This window comes from Podarcis filfolensis (assembly GCF_964270895.1).
Source record: "Podarcis filfolensis genome assembly, chromosome: 2".
Taxonomy (NCBI): domain Eukaryota; kingdom Metazoa; phylum Chordata; class Lepidosauria; order Squamata; family Lacertidae; genus Podarcis; species Podarcis filfolensis.
In genome coordinates, this window is record NC_139605.1 from 113,379,249 (window position 1) to 113,396,266 (window position 17,018).

At 50.4% G+C, this 17,018-nt stretch overlaps 1 protein-coding gene across 1 annotated transcript in view; it reads left to right on the forward strand.

Annotated features, from left to right (window-relative positions):
- The first annotated feature begins 5,641 nt into the window (after positions 1 to 5,641).
- Positions 5,642 to 17,018, forward strand: part of RARG (retinoic acid receptor gamma) — a 130,816-nt gene continuing 119,439 nt past the window's right edge. Inside the window, exon 1 of the mRNA XM_083599402.1 lies at positions 5,642 to 5,963. The gene's annotated coding sequence lies outside the window, so the exon portion shown is untranslated. The remainder of the gene's footprint in view (positions 5,964 to 17,018) is intronic.

The following is a 17,018-nucleotide window of genomic DNA, read 5'->3' on the forward strand; positions in this document are numbered from 1 at the left end:
CTTTACCTTTGCATTGTGCTGAAGCATATGCTGAAGTACTTGTGGGATTGCTTCAGTGGGACAATCTGCCCAAACTTCTCCTGTTTGCAGAATGAGAGTAGCAGAAACCTAGCATGAGCAGGCTTGATAGGATGAAAGCCAGGAAGAATATCATGGCCAGACTGGTAGCACAGCAACCAAGGCCAGCTGCTTTGCAAAGGGTCGAAGTCAGGCAGTCATTGCGAGCAACACAGAGATCAAAAAGGGGTGAACCAGTAGCCCAGCTAAGATCCAAGAGCTAGATTGGAATCTTTGGGAAGTAAACAGCGGAGAGCTTAGGAAATCGAACAGCAATGCACAGAGAACACACTGGTGACAGGAGAGTCTTCTTGTTGGAACAGGCACTCACTCTCTCTAGCTGATAAGCTATTTGGGGGTGGGGGAGAGGCAACCAGTTCAGCCAGGATTGCTCAAGCCCATCGGGTCAGGTTGGAGGCTGCCTCTGTTCTCACATCCAGCCACCAGCTGAAGGCAGCTGCGCCCTCTACTCTTCCCATGTCAGGGGTGAGGAGCCTCAGATCCTCAGGGCCAAAACAGCTCCTTTTTTCTGGCCCTTCAGGAGTCTTTCCAGGCCACAGCACGTTTCCTTCTGCACCCTCCTTGAGTGCCTTTGCCCAGGTGGAATTTGTCATTGAACTCTGGTGATGCCTTTTGTTTGCCTGTGCGGAGAAGAGAGAGAGAGACAGCAACATTTGTTGCTCCGCCCACTTTTGCTTCTGGCTCCGCCCACCACAGGCATGTGCCCCTGGACAGTTGCCCAGAAGAGAATGTGGCCCTCGGGTTTAAATAGGTTCCACACCCCGGCCCTACATTGAACCTTGGGTTGAGCAACACTGAGTCCGAAAGTTCAAGTCCAGAACCACCTGGACCCCTAGCTCACAGGGTTGTGGCTCGTGCTTTGTGTTTTGGGTAATATAGGGTAGAAACAATTGCAAAGTAATTTTAAAAAACGTTGTAAGTAAGTAGCAGTGGCACACTTACTTTTCTTCGTCCAGGTTGATTTCTTAGGGTGTGTATGTATTACCGTTTACTCTGGCCCCATGGCTGGCTTTGAATCTGTGTACATGTGGTGTTACCCACAATGCAGAGCTATCCTGCTGTTTCTTGAGAAGTACTACTGTCAAGCCAGCTTTGCAAATAGGAGTTTGGGGGAGGTTGCAGGGGTGAGAACACCAGACAGGTAAAGCACATTGGGTGAAGACATCCTTGTCCCCTCTTTGGTGTGCACAACAACTGGCAAATGTGACTTGAAACACGGCGGGTGGGGGGTGGAGGGGACAACCTCAATACCTCACTGAGTTTTAAGCCACTAATGTGCACATAGCCTGTTTCTCTCATAGAATCATAGAATCATAGAGTTGGAAGAGACCACAAGGGCCATCGAGTCCAACCCCCTGCCAAGCAGGAAACACCATCAGAGCACTCCTGACATATGGTTGTCAAGCCTCTGCTTAAAGACCTCCAAAGAAGGAGACTCCACCACACTCCTTGGCAGCAAATTCCACTGTCGAACAGCTCTTACTGTCAGGAAGTTCTTCCTAATGTTTAGGTGGAATCTTCTTTCTTGTAGTTTGGATCCATTGCTCCGTGTCCGCTTCTCTGGAGCAGCAGAAAACAACCTTTCTCCCTCCTCTATGTGACATCCTTTTATATATTTGAACATGGCTATCATATCACCCCTTAACCTCCTCTTCTCCAGGCTAAACATGCCCAGCTCCCTTAGCCGTTCCTCATAAGGCATCGTTTCCAGGCCTTTGACCATTTTGGTTGCCCTCCTCTGGACACGTTCCAGTTTGTCAGTGTCCTTCTTGAACTGTGGTGTCCAGAACTGGACACAGTACTCCAGGTGAGGTCTGACCAGAGCAGAATACAGTGGCACTATTACTTCCCTTGATCTAGATGCTATACTCCTATTGATGCAGCCCAGAATTGCATTGGCTTTTTTAGCTGCTGCGTCACACTGTTGGCACAAGTTTGTGGTCAACCAAGACTCCTAGATCCTTTTCACATGTACTGCTCTCAAGCCAGGTGTCACCCATCTTGTATTTGTGCCTCTCATTTCTTTTGCCCAAGTGCAATACTTTACATTTCTCCCTGTTAAAATTCATCTTGTTTGTTTTGGCCCAGTTCTCTAATCTGTCAAGGTCGTTTTGAAGTGTGATCCTGTCCTCTGGGGTGTTAGCCACCCCTCCCAGTTTGGTGTCATCTGCAAATTTGATCAGGATGCCCTTGAGTCCATCATCCAAGTCGTTGATAAAGATGTTGAATAAGACCGGGCCCAAGACAGAACCCTGTGGCAACCCACTAGTCACTCTTCTCTTTATGCAAGTGAGGCCAAAAGAGTCACCGGTGCTTATGAGTTGATGAGAATACGGGGCATTAACCCCCAACTGTAGTCTCTCAAATCATATCTAGTCATGATTGGAGGCTGTGTTGTTCACAGAGAGAAGAGGCTTGCATTCTCCCTTGCCAGGACCAACAGATGGCTGCTTAAATCATGGGTAGGCAAACTAAGGCCCGGGGGCCGGATCCGGCCCAATCGCCTTCTCAATCCGGCCCGCAGACGGTCTGGGAATCAGCGTGTTTTTACATGAGCAGAATGTGTGCTTTTGTTTAAAATGCATCTCTGGGTTATTTGTGGGGCCTGCCTGGTGTTTTTACATGAGCAGAATGTGTGCTTTTATTTAAAATGCATCTCTGGGTTATTTGTGGGGCATAGGAATTCGTTCATTTCCCCCCCAAAAAATATAGTCCGGCCCCCCACAAGGTCTGAGGGACAGTGGACTGCTGAAAAGGTTTGCTGACCCCTGACTTAAACTCTTTATCTGTCATGGTCAGAATTTAGCATGTTTCTCCTGCCCCAAAAGTTGGTGTGAGTTTAGCACAGAGGCAAAGGTGGCGAGGAGCGGAGGCTTTGTGGCGTTGGTGATTCCTGGCAAATTGCACCGTGCAAGTGGTGGATGACATAAATAATAGCCATCCTGGCAAACATAATGTCGGGTTGCTTGGCCTTCAACTTGATGTACAGTTGATGTGGCACAGTAGTTTCCAAACTCTCTACCTTGAGGGAAGGGCTTGAACAGCTTGTAAAAGGATAGCTCAGTTGGCTAGAGCATCGTGGCTATAACACCAAGGTTGCAGGTTTGATCCCCATCTGGGACAGCTGCATATTCCTGCATTGCAGGGGCACTAGATGGTCCTTAGGGTCTCTTCCAACTCTACGATTCTGTGATATCTATGGTCCCAAGTTCCCCGGTCTGGAATGTGGGAGAGCCCCAGCCGTTGAGCTAAATAGGATGGGAGCCACAATCTGCAAGACAGCTTCCTATATTTTAACCATTTCCACATTGGCTTGCAAACTAAGGAAGCCCTGAGAGGCTGCCAGGGATTGCAGAGTCTTCTGGGATACGTTCTACAGCACACACCCATTTCACCCAGGTCACTGACTAGACCTCTTCCGACTTGCTGGGAATCACAGGTGGGAAGAGTGTTTTTGAGCTCAGGTTCTTCCTGCAGGCTTTGCATGGACATCCAGATTGGCCACTGCCGGAGCAAGTTGCTTATGTTCTTATACTTTACCATCAACCCATGCAAACTGCCATTGGATCATAAAGCAGTCTTGCCGGGACAGACAGCACTGCTAGCTACAAGGACTCTGGGCACAGGTCCATGTGCATATGCTAATTTATATGTATAGATTCCTCACCAGCACTGCTGTGGGCCCAGCTTCCCTGTAAGCAAGTCTTTTTGAAAAGGGAGGGAAAGGGTATTTAAATATACCTTCCTGAAGAAACCAGAGGCCTTCCTTCTGGGCATTGTTGGCCAACTGGTGCCAAAGAAGGATAGAACTTTTTTTATGTACGCTACAACAGCAACAAGAATACTTATTGCAAAGTATTGGAAGACACAAGACTTACCCACCCTGGAAGAATGGCAGATGAAGGTGATGGACTATATGGGATTGGCAGAAATGACTGGCAGAATCTGAGACCAGGGAGAAGAGTCGGTGGAAGAGGATTGGAAGAAATTTAAAGACTATTTACAGAAATACTGCAAAATTAATGAATGTTAGAATGATGTTGGATAGAAATTAAGTGGTTTCCAGCTGTAATGCTTTAAGAATATGGAAAAAGGGTATAAATAGGTAAAAACATAATTAAAATGATGTTGGATTGGAAATAAGTGGTATTAGCAACAAAGTTAATAAGCATATGCAAAAATGAATTGATAATGGATGAAAATACTGAGTTATAAAATGTTAAGTTATAGAGATAAGATAAATGAAAGAGGGTAAGGATTTGCTGATTTGATTATTTAAATGGGAATGCAAGAAGGGGAGGTGTGAGGAAGTCAAAGAAACAAGCAAATGAGTTTTAAGTTATGAAAAAGAATTGTTTTTAATTTTTCTTATTTTTTCTGTGTGTTTATTCTTATTTTTTTGTTTCTTTTATTATGTGTTTTTGTATATTTGTTTTTGTAAAATCTTAATAAATATTTCTCAAAAAAAAAAAAGAAAAGAAAAGAAAAGGGAGGGAAAGGGGCAGAAGAACTTGGACCTGGACTGCTTACTAACAGCACATCTGAGTGAGATAGGGGGAATGAGAGAGTGAGAGGTGATTCTCAACTCTTGGGAACCACAGTTTAAGGTGCTGGGAATCTTAGCTCTGTTGGGGATAAGATACAGTTCCCAGGCTTATTTGGGCTGTGTGTGAAATGTGCTTTCAGTGTATGGTGTGTACACAGCCCTTGTGCAAAAGACCTGGGGCTCAGGTCTCCTGGACCACACTCAGACCCTTGACATTCCTCCATGGGTAAGCAAACTAAGGCCAGATCCAACCCAATCGCCTTCTAAACCCGGCCAGCGGACGGTCCGGGAATCAGCATGTTTTTACATGAGTAGAATGTGCCCTTTTATTTAAAATGCACCTCTGGGTTATTTGTGGGGCCTGCCTGGTGTTTTTACATGAGTAGAATGTGTGCTTTTATTTAAAATGCATCTCTGGGTTATTTGTGGGGCATAGGAATTCGTTCATTCCCCCCCAAATATAGTCTGGCCCCCCACAAGGTCTGAGGGACAGTGGACCGGCCCCCTGATGAAAACATTTGCTGACCCCTCTCAGTAGATGCACATATAGGTTTGCAAGACAGACAGAGAGAGAGATCACTAGCAGGCAGCAAGCACTCGTTTCTGATTTTCTCAGAGAAACTTCTGCTAAACTTCAGAGGGATGTCATCTTTCCCTGCCACGCAGTTTAAAAACTGCACCTGGTAAGGTTCATGCCTTGGAGACTCTGAAATGGCCCCAAACTCTCTCCTAAACGCAGAGCACTAGTTTATGGTTGTGGCAGCAGAAGTGCTAATCCAGAGTTGGCGGATTGGTCTCTCCTTCCTGGTTTTTTTATATTAAAAAAAAAATCACAAGGAAAACAAGTGTGTCTGTCTGTCTGTCCCTCTGTAGGTGAGGTCCAGACTCAGAATGCATCCTTTCCCCCCTCTCTTGATGGAAGAAAGCACTCCGCTCTGCGCCACCGACACAGTCCTGATGTCAAGTCCTTTTGACAAGTTGACAGACGCCTGGGCGCAGGGGGGAGCGGCAGCAGCAGCAGCAGCAGCAGCAGCGAGAGGAGGAGGAGAGAGAAAATATTTTCCGTGTCTTCGCCTGAAGTCATTCTGTGGTTTTTGAAAAAATGTGCTGTATATTTTCAGGGCTGTGTCACATGATCTGCTGGGGTTATGAATAGCCGAGTATAATGATTTCTTAGTGAACGTTAAAAAAAAAGAAAAGAAAAGAGAGAGGGAGTGATTCTCAGCGAGAGGGAGGCTCACACTCGCTCAGGAACAGCAGGGAGAGAGAGACGGGACGTGGAAAGTTCCCCCGGCTCCAGGTGTTGTCTCTTGCGTGTCGAGCCCACTCAGACGACCAGGTGAGCACGCGGGCAGCACGCGGGGCCTGGACAGAAGGCGTGAGAGGTCAGATGGCGAGTTCTGCATCTGGATTTACTTTCCTCGCCACTGCGCCGGCTTTTTGTGGCGCGGGGGGGGGGGCAGTGGGGTGGTGGACACGTATCTGCTGACTTTTTTCTTTTTGACTTCCCGAGGCCTTGAAGTCTGCTGTTCGAAAGGAACTTTTCGCGTGGCGCTGTGGGTGGGGGGGATCGGGCTGTTGGAGCGCGCGCACGTGTGTATGGAGGGAGGGAGAGGAGAGCGGGTGTCTCATGAGCCGACAGACCTTGGCGACTGCTCGGCGGCCCCACGTGCGAGGCAAGCGACTGCCGAGCGCCCGAATGGAGTGGAGTGTGGCATTGGGGCCGGTGCACGTGTGAGCGGGGCGGAGTGCGTGCAAGGGCATCTCTGCGCGCGTGAGCTGGCTCCACTTGGTGGCCTTCAGTGGTCGCTCTCCTGTGATCCCGCTTAGGGCTTCGAGGGATGTCTTCTCCTGGGGTGTTGTGCTCCTGACCTCTGATCGTGAGAAGGCGCCCTCAGCCACGGACACAGCTGTGTCAAGAGGGCGCAGGCTGGGCAAACCCCGGGCTGGGTTTTTGCGCGCGCCGACGGAGAGGCGCCGTTGCTCTTTTGAACCTGCCTCCTTCCTGCTCCCCTGCTCCTTGAGCATCTCTGCTGCTGCTCGAACCCGCGTCGTCTGAGGCTGGCCAGCTGAAATATACTCAGAGTCGCAAAGTGATTTCATGCTCTTTATTCAGCTCATAGTGGTGAGGAGGAATGAATGAAAGTCCCCTCAAAGTATCTGCTTTATATACATTATTTACACAATGGGCTGCACATGATTGGCTAATTCCGGAATTCTACTGTAAGCCAATCAGGTTGTGGATTCACTTCTATCTGGAGCATGATTGGGTGGTTCCTTCCAACCAATCATACTGCTGCATTGTTCTAGGACCAATCAGACTGCTGCATTCTGAATCCTATTGTTCTAGGACCAATCAGACTGCTGCCTTTTGGATCCTATTGTTCTAGGACCAATCAGACTGCTGCAGTTTGGATCCTATTCAACTCAGTACATAACACCCCTCCCCTCTAAGTTCCAGTCCTGCCCGGAAGGTCACATTCATAGTCCTCAAGGTATGCCGGCGGCCTACGTGTGCGTTGCGGCCTGGGGTGTTCCCTGGTCTGGGGTTCAGGTTCTGGCTCGTGTTCCAAGGATGCTGGCTGTGATGGGGCTGTTTGGTCTGGCGCAACCGGCTCGCTCAGTCGTGGTTCTGGTTCCGGTGTCCTTTCGGCCTCACGGGTCCTCTCTGTATTTACTGATTCTGCCTCTCCTGCTTGCCCCTGCTGCTCTATGGGCCTCACTGCCCCACTGTTCCCTTGGGACTCCTCTGACCTGTCCTCCTCCTCCTGGTTTTCTCCCGGGAATCATCGCCATATCTGGTCGCAGTGGCGGCGCCAGCATTGCCCCCCATCTGTTAGCACCTCATACGACACGGGGCCAGTGACCCTGGTGACTGTGGCGGGTACCCATGCAGGGCCTGCCCCAAAATTCTTTGCGTACACTGGGTCCTGGGCCTCGAAGGTCCGGGGGTTCCTGCCTTCCCCCACCACTACCTCATCCTGAGCTCTATCGGGGTGAAGGCGGTCCAATCTGATTGCAAGGCGCCGACCCATTAGTAGTTCAGCGGGGCTCCGGCCAGTCGTTGAGCTGGGGGTGCTGTGCTGTGCTAGAAGGAATGTGGCAAGGCGGTACTCCCAATCCCCTTGCGTCATGCGGCAAAGGGTGTCCTTGGTGGTCTGTACCATGCTTTCTGCTTGGCCATTGGTGGCAGGGTGGAATGGCGCCGAACGGATGTGGCGGATGGCGTTCTGCGCTGTGAAGGTTTGGAATTCTCCTGACGTAAATGCAGTCCCGTTGTCTGAGACGAGAGTGTCAGGGAGCCCGTGGGTTGCAAACAGCCTGCGTAGTACTCGGATGGCTGCGGACGTAGAAGTGGATGGTACCAGTGCAACTTCCAGCCATTTGGTGTAGGAGTCCACCACTATGAAGAATGTTTTCCCCTGAAAGGGGCCAGCGAAGTCCACATGCAGGCGTGACCATGGTGCTCGGGCGGACTCCCAGGACTGGACTGGGGCCCTTGGGGGATCTGGGTGGGATTCTTGGCAGGCCTGGCAGTGTTTGACCCAGGCCTCTATCTCTCCGTCGATCCCCGGCCACCATACATAACTCCTGGCAAGGGCCTTCATTCTTACTACCCCTGGGTGTGTCTTGTGTAGGGCTGTGAGGACCCTTTTGCGGAGGGCTGGGGAACAACGACCCTGCTTCCCCATAAGAGGCACCCCTTGTGGGCCGACAGTTCATGTTTGCGGGTTGTGTAGCCGGCGAATTCTGGCCCGGGGCTGCTGCTGGGCCATCCCCTCCACACCCAGTCCAGGACCCGGGAGATGACCCTATCTTTCTTGGAATGGTGTGCAACTTCTTGTGTCTGAATGGGGCGGTTGGGAAGCAGCTCCAGGCTCATAACCTCTTGTGCAGGTGCTGGGTCGGGGCCTGTTTCCGGTAGTGGTAGCCTGCTGAGGGCGTCCGCATGGCCCATCGCCTTCCCAGGGCGGTGAATCAGTGCATATTGGTAGCTGGCAAGGAAAATTGACCACCTGAGGACGCGAGGAGACAGCACTTGGGGGGTCTGCTTTTCGGGGGCAAACAAGCCAAGCAACGGCTTGTGGTCAGTCACCACGGTGAAGGGCCGCCCGTACAAGAAATCATGGAATTTTTTTACTCCTTTCACGATTGCCAGACCCTCCTTGTCGATTTGCGAGTAGTTCCGCTCGGTTGCGTTGAGTATCTGGGAAAAGTATGCCACTGGTACCTCTCTTCCATCCGGGAGTTGGTGTCCCACGACAGCGCCAATGCCATAGGGCGAGGCGTCGCATGCTAGCACCACCGGCAGCCTCTCGTCGAAGTGTGCCAAGACCGAGTTTGAGACAAGCAAGTCCTTGACTGCCTGGAATGCGGCCTCCTGGCGCTGGCCCCACACCCAAGGGGCCCGCTTGTCCAGGAGTCTGTGTAGGGGCTCCGCTACCGCCGCCTTGTGGGGAAGGAAGGAATGGTAAAAGTTCAATAGTCCCAAGAAGGCCTGAAGTTCAGTCTTGTTCTTGGGCGCTGGGGCATCACAAATGGCCCGTACCTTGTCCCCAGTCGGGTGGACCCCTTCTGCGTCCACCATATATCCCAGAAAGTCCACCTGCGGCACTCCTAGTAGACATTTTTCCCGCTTCACCTTGAGATCCGCCGTCTGGAAACGGTGCAGAACGGTGCGGAGGCGGTCCTCAAACTCCTCTGGTGTGGGCCCGGCAATCAACACATCATCGAAGAAGGGGGTGACACCAGGAATCCCTTTAAGTAGAGAGTCCATTAGATTCTGGAATATGCCTGGTGACACGCTGACACCGAATTGCAGCCGCTTTACCCTGAACGCTCCTCTGTGCGTCACAATCGTCTGTGCCTCTCCTGTGGCCTCATCTACTGGCAGCTGTTGATATGCTTGGGCCAAGTCCAGCTTGCCAAAAATTTTCGACCCAGCCAGGGTGGCAAGGACATGGCTGACCACTGGCACTGGGTATGCATGGGCCGTGAGGGCCTTGTTTATGGTACATTTGTAGTCTGCACAGATGCGGACCGAACCATTAGGCTTGATGGGTGTGACAATTGGGGTTTCCCAGGGGGCATTAGGCACCGGCTCCAGCACTCCTTGCTCCACGAGTCGGTCCAATTCCTCGTCTATACGGGGTTTCAGGGCGAACGGGACCCGGCGGGCCTTGAGCCTGACCGGTCGTACTGCGGGGTCAAGCTGTAGAGCAATGGGGGGGCCCGTATACTGTCCCAATTTCCCATCGAAAACCCCCGGAAATTCCTTGCATATGGCGTCCACGTCCACTTGTAAGCTGGTGTGGTTCACCCCGGTGACGGCTAGCCCCAGTGGTCCAAACCATGCCAATCCCAGTAAGCTAATGTAGGGGCCCTTGACCACAAGCAAGTCCAGTTGCCGCGTCCGCCCTCGGTATTGCACCCTGAAGGTCCCCACCCCCATTGTGGGGACCTTACGTTTCTGGAAGTCCCGGAGGGTGAATGGGGCCGGCCTGAGCTTGGGACCCCCAGTAGGACACAGTTTCCTTAAGGTCCTTGCCGAGATTATGGATAGAGTTGAACCCGTGTCAAGCTCCATGCGGCATGGGGCCCCCTCTATCTGTACCTCTACATAAATTTTCTCTACGTTGGGGTGGGGCAACTGGTATACCTGGAAGTCTGTGAGCTCTGTCGAGTTGCCTTGGTGCGTTGGGCCCCGGGACCTGGGGCTCTTGGATTGGTCATCTGATGCCTGGCGTCGGGTGGGCCGAGCCCGACACACCCAGGCGATGTGTCCTAATTTTCTGCACTGCCTGCACTCTGCGTTGAGGAAATGGCAGGTCCTCCTCTTGTGACTTTCTCCACAGCTTGCGCAGTTCCCTCCTTCTCGTCGAGGCAGCTGTGGTATGTGGGCTGCTTGAGTGCGCTGCAGTACTCGGTGCACCTCCTCCCTGTTGGATCCTGAGTCGTCGGTGAGGTCTTCGTGGTGGACCCTCGGTTGGGACGGCTGGCTCGGCCATGCCTCTTGCGTCGACCTCTCGGCAGCTTCCGTTGCCAGGGCCTCCTCCAGAGCGACCTGGAACGTTAGGTTCTTCTTAGCGTAGAGGCGTCGTTGCAGCTTCTCATCCTTCAGGCCACCGACGAGGCGGTCACGAAGCATGTTCTCCAGCTCTGAGAAGTTGCAGAACCGGGTGGCTTGGCGGAGAGAGGTCACAAACCCAGTTATGGTTTCCCCAGGGGCTTGCCGCTTTGCGTAGAAGGCATTTCGACGAGCCACCACTGAGGGCTGTGGCGAAAAGTGCCCCTTCAGCTGTTCCATTATTGTTTTGTATGGAACAGTAGCGACGTCTTCAGGTGCAAGGAGAGCCCGGGCGATTTCAAACGTCTCCTCTCCGCAGACGCTGAAGAATATCGCCCTCTTCTTGGCGTCTTCTTCATCGGTGACCCCTTTGGCTTCTAGGAGGAAGGTGAAACGGGAGGCGTACGCTTCCCAGTCTCCAGATGCTGGGTTGAACGGCGAGAAGCTGCTGTCGGTTGCCATTCTGAGTTCCTTGTGTCCCGGAGCTGAAGCCTGGATACACGGTGCGAGGCAGCGGTGCGGCAGGTGGCGGTGCTGCGGTGCTGTGTGTGGCAGTCAGCTCAGCGGGATCCCACCTTCGTCGCCAGTGAAATATACTCAGAGTCGCAAAGTGATTTCATGCTCTTTATTCAGCTCATAGTGGTGAGGAGGAATGAATGAAAGTCCACTCAAAGCATCTGCTTTATATACATTATTTACACAATGGGCTGCACATGATTGGCTAATTCCGGAATTCTACTGTAAGCCAATCAGGTTGTGGATTCACTTCTATCTGGAGCATGATTGGGTGGTTCCTGCCAACCAATCATACTGCTGCATTGTTCTAGGACCAATCAGACTGCTGCATTCTGAATCCTATTGTTCTAGGACCAATCAGACTGCTGCAGTTTGGATCCTATTCAACTCAGTACATAACACCCCTCCCCTCTAAGTTCCAGTCCTGCCCGGGAGGTCGCATTCATAGTCCTCAAGGTACGCCGGCGGCCTACGTGTGCGTTGCGGCCTGGGGTGTTCCCTGGTCCGGGGTTCAGGTTCTGGCTCGTGTTCCAAGGATGCTGGCTGTGATGGGGCTGTTTGGTCTGAGCTCTATCGGGGTGAAGGCGGTCCAGTCTGATGGCGTTCTGCGCTGTGAAAGTTTGGATCCTATTCAACTCAGTACATAACACCAGCATATGGCGCGGGGAGGCAGGCGGAAGCGGGGGGCGCCGAGCCGCCTTGCCTTCGGCTGCCCCCGGCGCTCCTGAGGGAGAGCTGCTTCCCAACAAGAAGGGCAGGAGATTCTTCTGAGGGAAGAAGGTTCCAGCTCTGTTTTGGCGGGGAAAGCCGGGCAGTGGGTGGAGCGGAAGGGCGATGGGTCTCCAGACGTCTGAGCCATCAGAGGAAGACGGGGCTGATCGCAGGCTGCCTTCTTTGTGAAGTTCCGGGGTGCTTTGGATAATACCCCCCTCCCCCCCAAAATAATAGCCACGTGACTTACCAGTGCTCAGTTCTGTGTTGGGTGCATGGCCTTCCCAGGTAAGCAGTGCCGCCATCTTGGCACCCATTGCCATTCAATTAATTCATTAATTAACTATTGCGGGGGGGGGGGGGACATGGTTCAGATCCTACCATAGCTGTCAACTTTCAGATTTGGAAATAAGGGATCAGCAGCCTCACCTGTCCTGGGGACAGTCTACGGGATACCTAACAATCCAGGAGAGCAGCGGGAAGCAGCTGGAAACGACGCTGGAATAAGGGAATTTCCTGCAAAAAAAGGGAAGGTTGACAGCTATGGATCCCACAGTTGTTCCTTGACCGATTCCTGGTTTATGCCAGGAACAGAGCAAGGAAGCCTTCTTTCAACATCCATAAATCCATCCTGTAGCTGCCATATCACAAAACGTCCTGTCCATTCATTTCCTTTTCGATTCCTCAATTTTCCTCCCATACAGAGACCTCTGTTGACATCCACACATCCATCCATCTGTAGCTGTTGCCCTAAACCACAGTCTCTCCCTCATATTTGTTCTGTGTACAACAACTTGTTGTGTGTTCAAAGAGCCCACCTCGTGTTGCCTCTTGGCTTGGGCTGGACTGGCGATGGCCGTGACTAACATGTCTCTGTCTCTGTCCCTGTTCTTGATCTATTGAGTAGGCAAGGACTCTTGTTACCTTGGTGAGCTTCTCTAGGCGCCAGCATAGCAATGGAGCTCATTCCAAGGCCCAGATGTGTGACCCTCAGTCAAGTACATGGTGACCTTATAGGATTCCAAAAATAGGCGTCAGGTTGTCTGTATGTTACCTTGAAATCTCTCCCACTCTCTCTCTCTTGGGCTGTTCTTGTAGATTTACATATTAACCTATGTATGTGAAGCTTTTAGTGGGAAAATGGAACCCAGGTACAGTTTGGCTCTTTTAAGTGAGCACCCCCTAAAGGAAAATTTGGGGATTGCTCCATCACTCAGCTTCATTTCCCATTATATCTCTCCTCTTCTTCCTCCCAACCTTGCAGTGCACCTGGGCATCTTCTGCTGTTTGAGGCAGGGTGGGACTATTCTCCCTACTGTAAACATGGAGGAAAGGGTGACAGGTATGCAGCTAAATTGACGTATTGTTCAAGAAGAGCAAGGTCTAGATTCTCCAGGCTGTGCAGACTGTGTGGAAAGAAAAACTGATTCCCCTTCCCATCAGGTGTCTCCTTGGTCATAAAATGAGACCACCTTCTCCCTGCTTATTAGCTCGGAGCAAAAATGGGCAAGAATTCACCTTGGACTGGAGATGGGCTAGTAATGTCTTCCCGTCTCTAAGGAACTGGATTTGGGCTCACTTCCAAGACCCAGCAATGAGATATCTTAGCAAAGATGGACTCTTCTTGAATCCCGACTGCGGTTGCTTTTGGTTCTGTGGAATGGAACACTTCCTTGACCTTAGTCATTAGCCAGAACATTTGTCCAAAAATAAACCGTTAAAGAGGTGCAATTAAATTCAGGTTTGTAAACAGCTCCTTGACTGGTTGCCTGTGATGAGTAGCAAACTGAGTCTAGGCGATCCATGCAGGGAAACATTACAGGTGTTGGGTTTGTCTTGTCTTGTTTTACTTTGTGCTGTAAAGGACCCTCTGGCTGGGTGGGCTAGTAACTTCTGAGGACTTCATTTGCAAGGCTGATCTGACTGCAGATCTCGTTCCGTTCATGATGTGCCTATTACTCTGTGGCCTACCATGAGAACAACTCACATAACAGAGCAATTTCTCCTACCTTTATGACATCACTTAGCTCAGGGCAGCATATTTGGTGCATTCCTGGCCATGTTATCCTCACAGCAGCCTAGATTAGGCTGAGGGATACTGAAGGTAGTCAGATGAGCTTCATGGCTGAGTGCATCTTGGAACCCAGGTTTTCTGTCTGAGTCTTTTGCCTGATCTGGCCCCTTTTCTAGTCACTTCAGCTTGGCTGCAGATGTGTCGGTACTGCTTTTCTTTTAAAGGGATTGATCACATGATGTGAAAACAGTGAGCAGGGGCTGCATATTGCCCCCATACACTTCTGTGTGGTTCTCATTAGAGTTTATTTGATTTAAATGTTGTTTCTAGTCCTCATGACCGTTCTGATCTTATCTTCCCCCACTCCTGGCACTCCTTTTCCAAGCCTTTTTTCTTCCCGCCTCCCCCTGCTCTAGTTCTGTCCCTCTGATTCAGGGATGTGCAACCTGTGGCCCTCCAAGCCTAGCCACCACTGGTCACGATCACGGAGTATGGGAATTGTAGTTCAACGACATGTGGAAGGCCACCAAGTTCCCCACCATTCTGCTAAGGGTTGATAGTTACCATTTGCTTTCTTATGGTGGCTGTTGTTGTTGTTCTTTGCCTGTGTTCCCGGAGACTCCTTTCCCTTGTCATCTGAATCATTTGCTGTGAGCACAAGCTGCAATTTTGTTCAATCTGCTCTTAGGTGTCCAGAGTTTTAGTGTCAACTCTGAGTGAAGACAGTGTTCCTTCACTTTGTGTGTGTGTGTTCTGTGCAACATGCAGCAGGCTGCAGGCACCGGCATGCTAAATTGTAGTAGTCACTGTGGCAGTCGTAGTTGTAGAAATAAGTTGCCCAAATTTATTAAGAAGGTATGGTAAACAGCCAGAATTCAGTCCAGTAAAACTTATACAGAATGCAGAGGATTCGGGTAAATGTTGTAGAGCAAGGATGGCTAACCTTGCCAATAGTCAAGGGTGGTGGGATTTAGAAGTCCACCAATGTTCAATGAGCCACAGGTTCCTCATCTCTGTTCTAGAGCATTGGAATTGAGACACACTGCTGCGTCTTGAGCTGATGTGAGATGAGGCATGAGCAGCGCTGCCACCACACCAATAAGAAATAAAATAAAATTAAGGAATGTGTCCCAAAATGCTTGTTTGGGTCAAAAGTGGCTCCCAGGTTTGAAAGCACTGGAAACCAGTTTCCCCCCCTCCACTTTGGGGTTGGTTTGTTTTTTGCCTTTTATTACAAAACAGAGAACACAGCACAAAGCAACACACACACTGCAACAGCAGCAGTTCCAAAGCAGCTCAGAAAAACCGTCCACAATGTGAAAAAAACAACCCTATTTTTGTTTTCTCATGTTTTGGTCAACACATTGTGGCTGAAGACCATGTTTGAAAACATGTACTGGAGCAGGGCCGGGCAACCTGCAGCTCTCCAGATGTTGCAGGACTACAGCGCCCATCATCTCTGACCGCTGGCCATGCTGGCTGGGGCTGATGGGAGTTGGAGTCCAACAGCATCTGGAGGGCTGCAGGTTCTCCATTCCTGACCTAGAGTATGATCTCCGTTCATACAGGGCATCATTCAGGTCTCTTTTGCTTTGCTGTAGCCGCATATGAGCCTCAGAACACAGTTCTCCCCCTGCACATTCCAGGAGGAGATTGGTAATGGTGGGTGAGCTGCCATTCAAGGACCCTTGTGTGCCAACGCTGACCTTCTTATTGAGAAACGTCTGGTGCACTTCCAAAGAACTGCGGGGTTCTCTGGAGCACGTTTTGAAATCAACTCCTCTTGAAATAAGTGTCTAACAGCTGTAGCTTTGTCATGTGAAAAAAAATGAGATGATGAAAAGAATGTGGAATGGAAATAATGCTTCTTTAATTGTGACTCTTGGCTTGTGAAATCCTGATGAGGCCCTCTGCACTAATAAAGTGCCCATACCCTGGCCAGAGGGCTCGATAGCAGGAGGTAGCGAGCCTTTCTTACCAGGGTGTGAACTCGCCTCCTTGGAAGTGTCTGTGAGCAGCAGGACTTCTTATTTCTCTCCACGGGTCAGCGGAACGCTGGCTAGGGATTGCATTTCCAGAGGCTAGGTAAGGAATCAGGATTTCTGGATTTTGTCCAGCCTCCTGCCTCCCCATGTGAGTCATGTGGGCCTCTTGTTTCTGCACTTGCCCTATGGGGATAGCACTGACCTACTTCGCAAAGCTGGGTGTGATGCTTTGTCTTGGAGGTACAGTGGTACCTCGGGTTACAGACGCTTCAGGTTACATACGCTTCAGGTTACAGACGCCGCTAACCCAGAAATAGTATCTTGTGTTAAGAACTTTGCTTCAGGATGAGAACAGAAATTGTGCAGCGGCAGCAGGAGGCCCCATTAGCTAAAGTGGTGCTTCAGGTTAAGTACAGTTTCAGGTTAAGAACGGATCTCCGGAACGAATTAAGTTCTTAACCTGAGGTACCATTGTATGTTGAGATGTCTCTATTAAAGGCTATATAGAAGGGTAGCCATGGGGTGGCTACCAGCTGGAGGCTGCCTCCACGCCATGCATTTAAAAGTACATGGTGTATCCCCCTCCCCAAAGAATCCTGGGAACCGTAGTTTGTAAATGGTGTTAGGAACTGTGAGTAGTAAACTGCAGTTCCCATGACGATGTGTGTTGGAGGGTATTGCTTTAAATGGACTGTAAGTGTTTGTAGACCCAGGCTATGGCAAATCATGGCTCTCGTGGGAAATAAATACCTTCTTCCAAAGGCTCTTCACTTTTTAAAAAAATCGTATTGGGTACCATCACACTAGCATTGTGTGTGTGCAGTGTGTCAAAAAAACTTGCTGTGTTTGCAAAGAATTGGACATCCCATGGATACAGATATAGATACTAGCATTGATTCAGAAAGAAAAATTTATACACCATTTGATTGTAATAAAAAGCCTTGAAGTGATATCTATATACACACAAATTTCTTGCCCTTGAGGTTATAGAGAGTGAAAATGTGTGAGCATCATCCAAGGAAGGTCCAAACTAGGGGAGCGATGGTGGTCCAAAAGTAGGGCATTGTTGTTCCCTACAGTCCTCTCCCTCCCATAATTTAC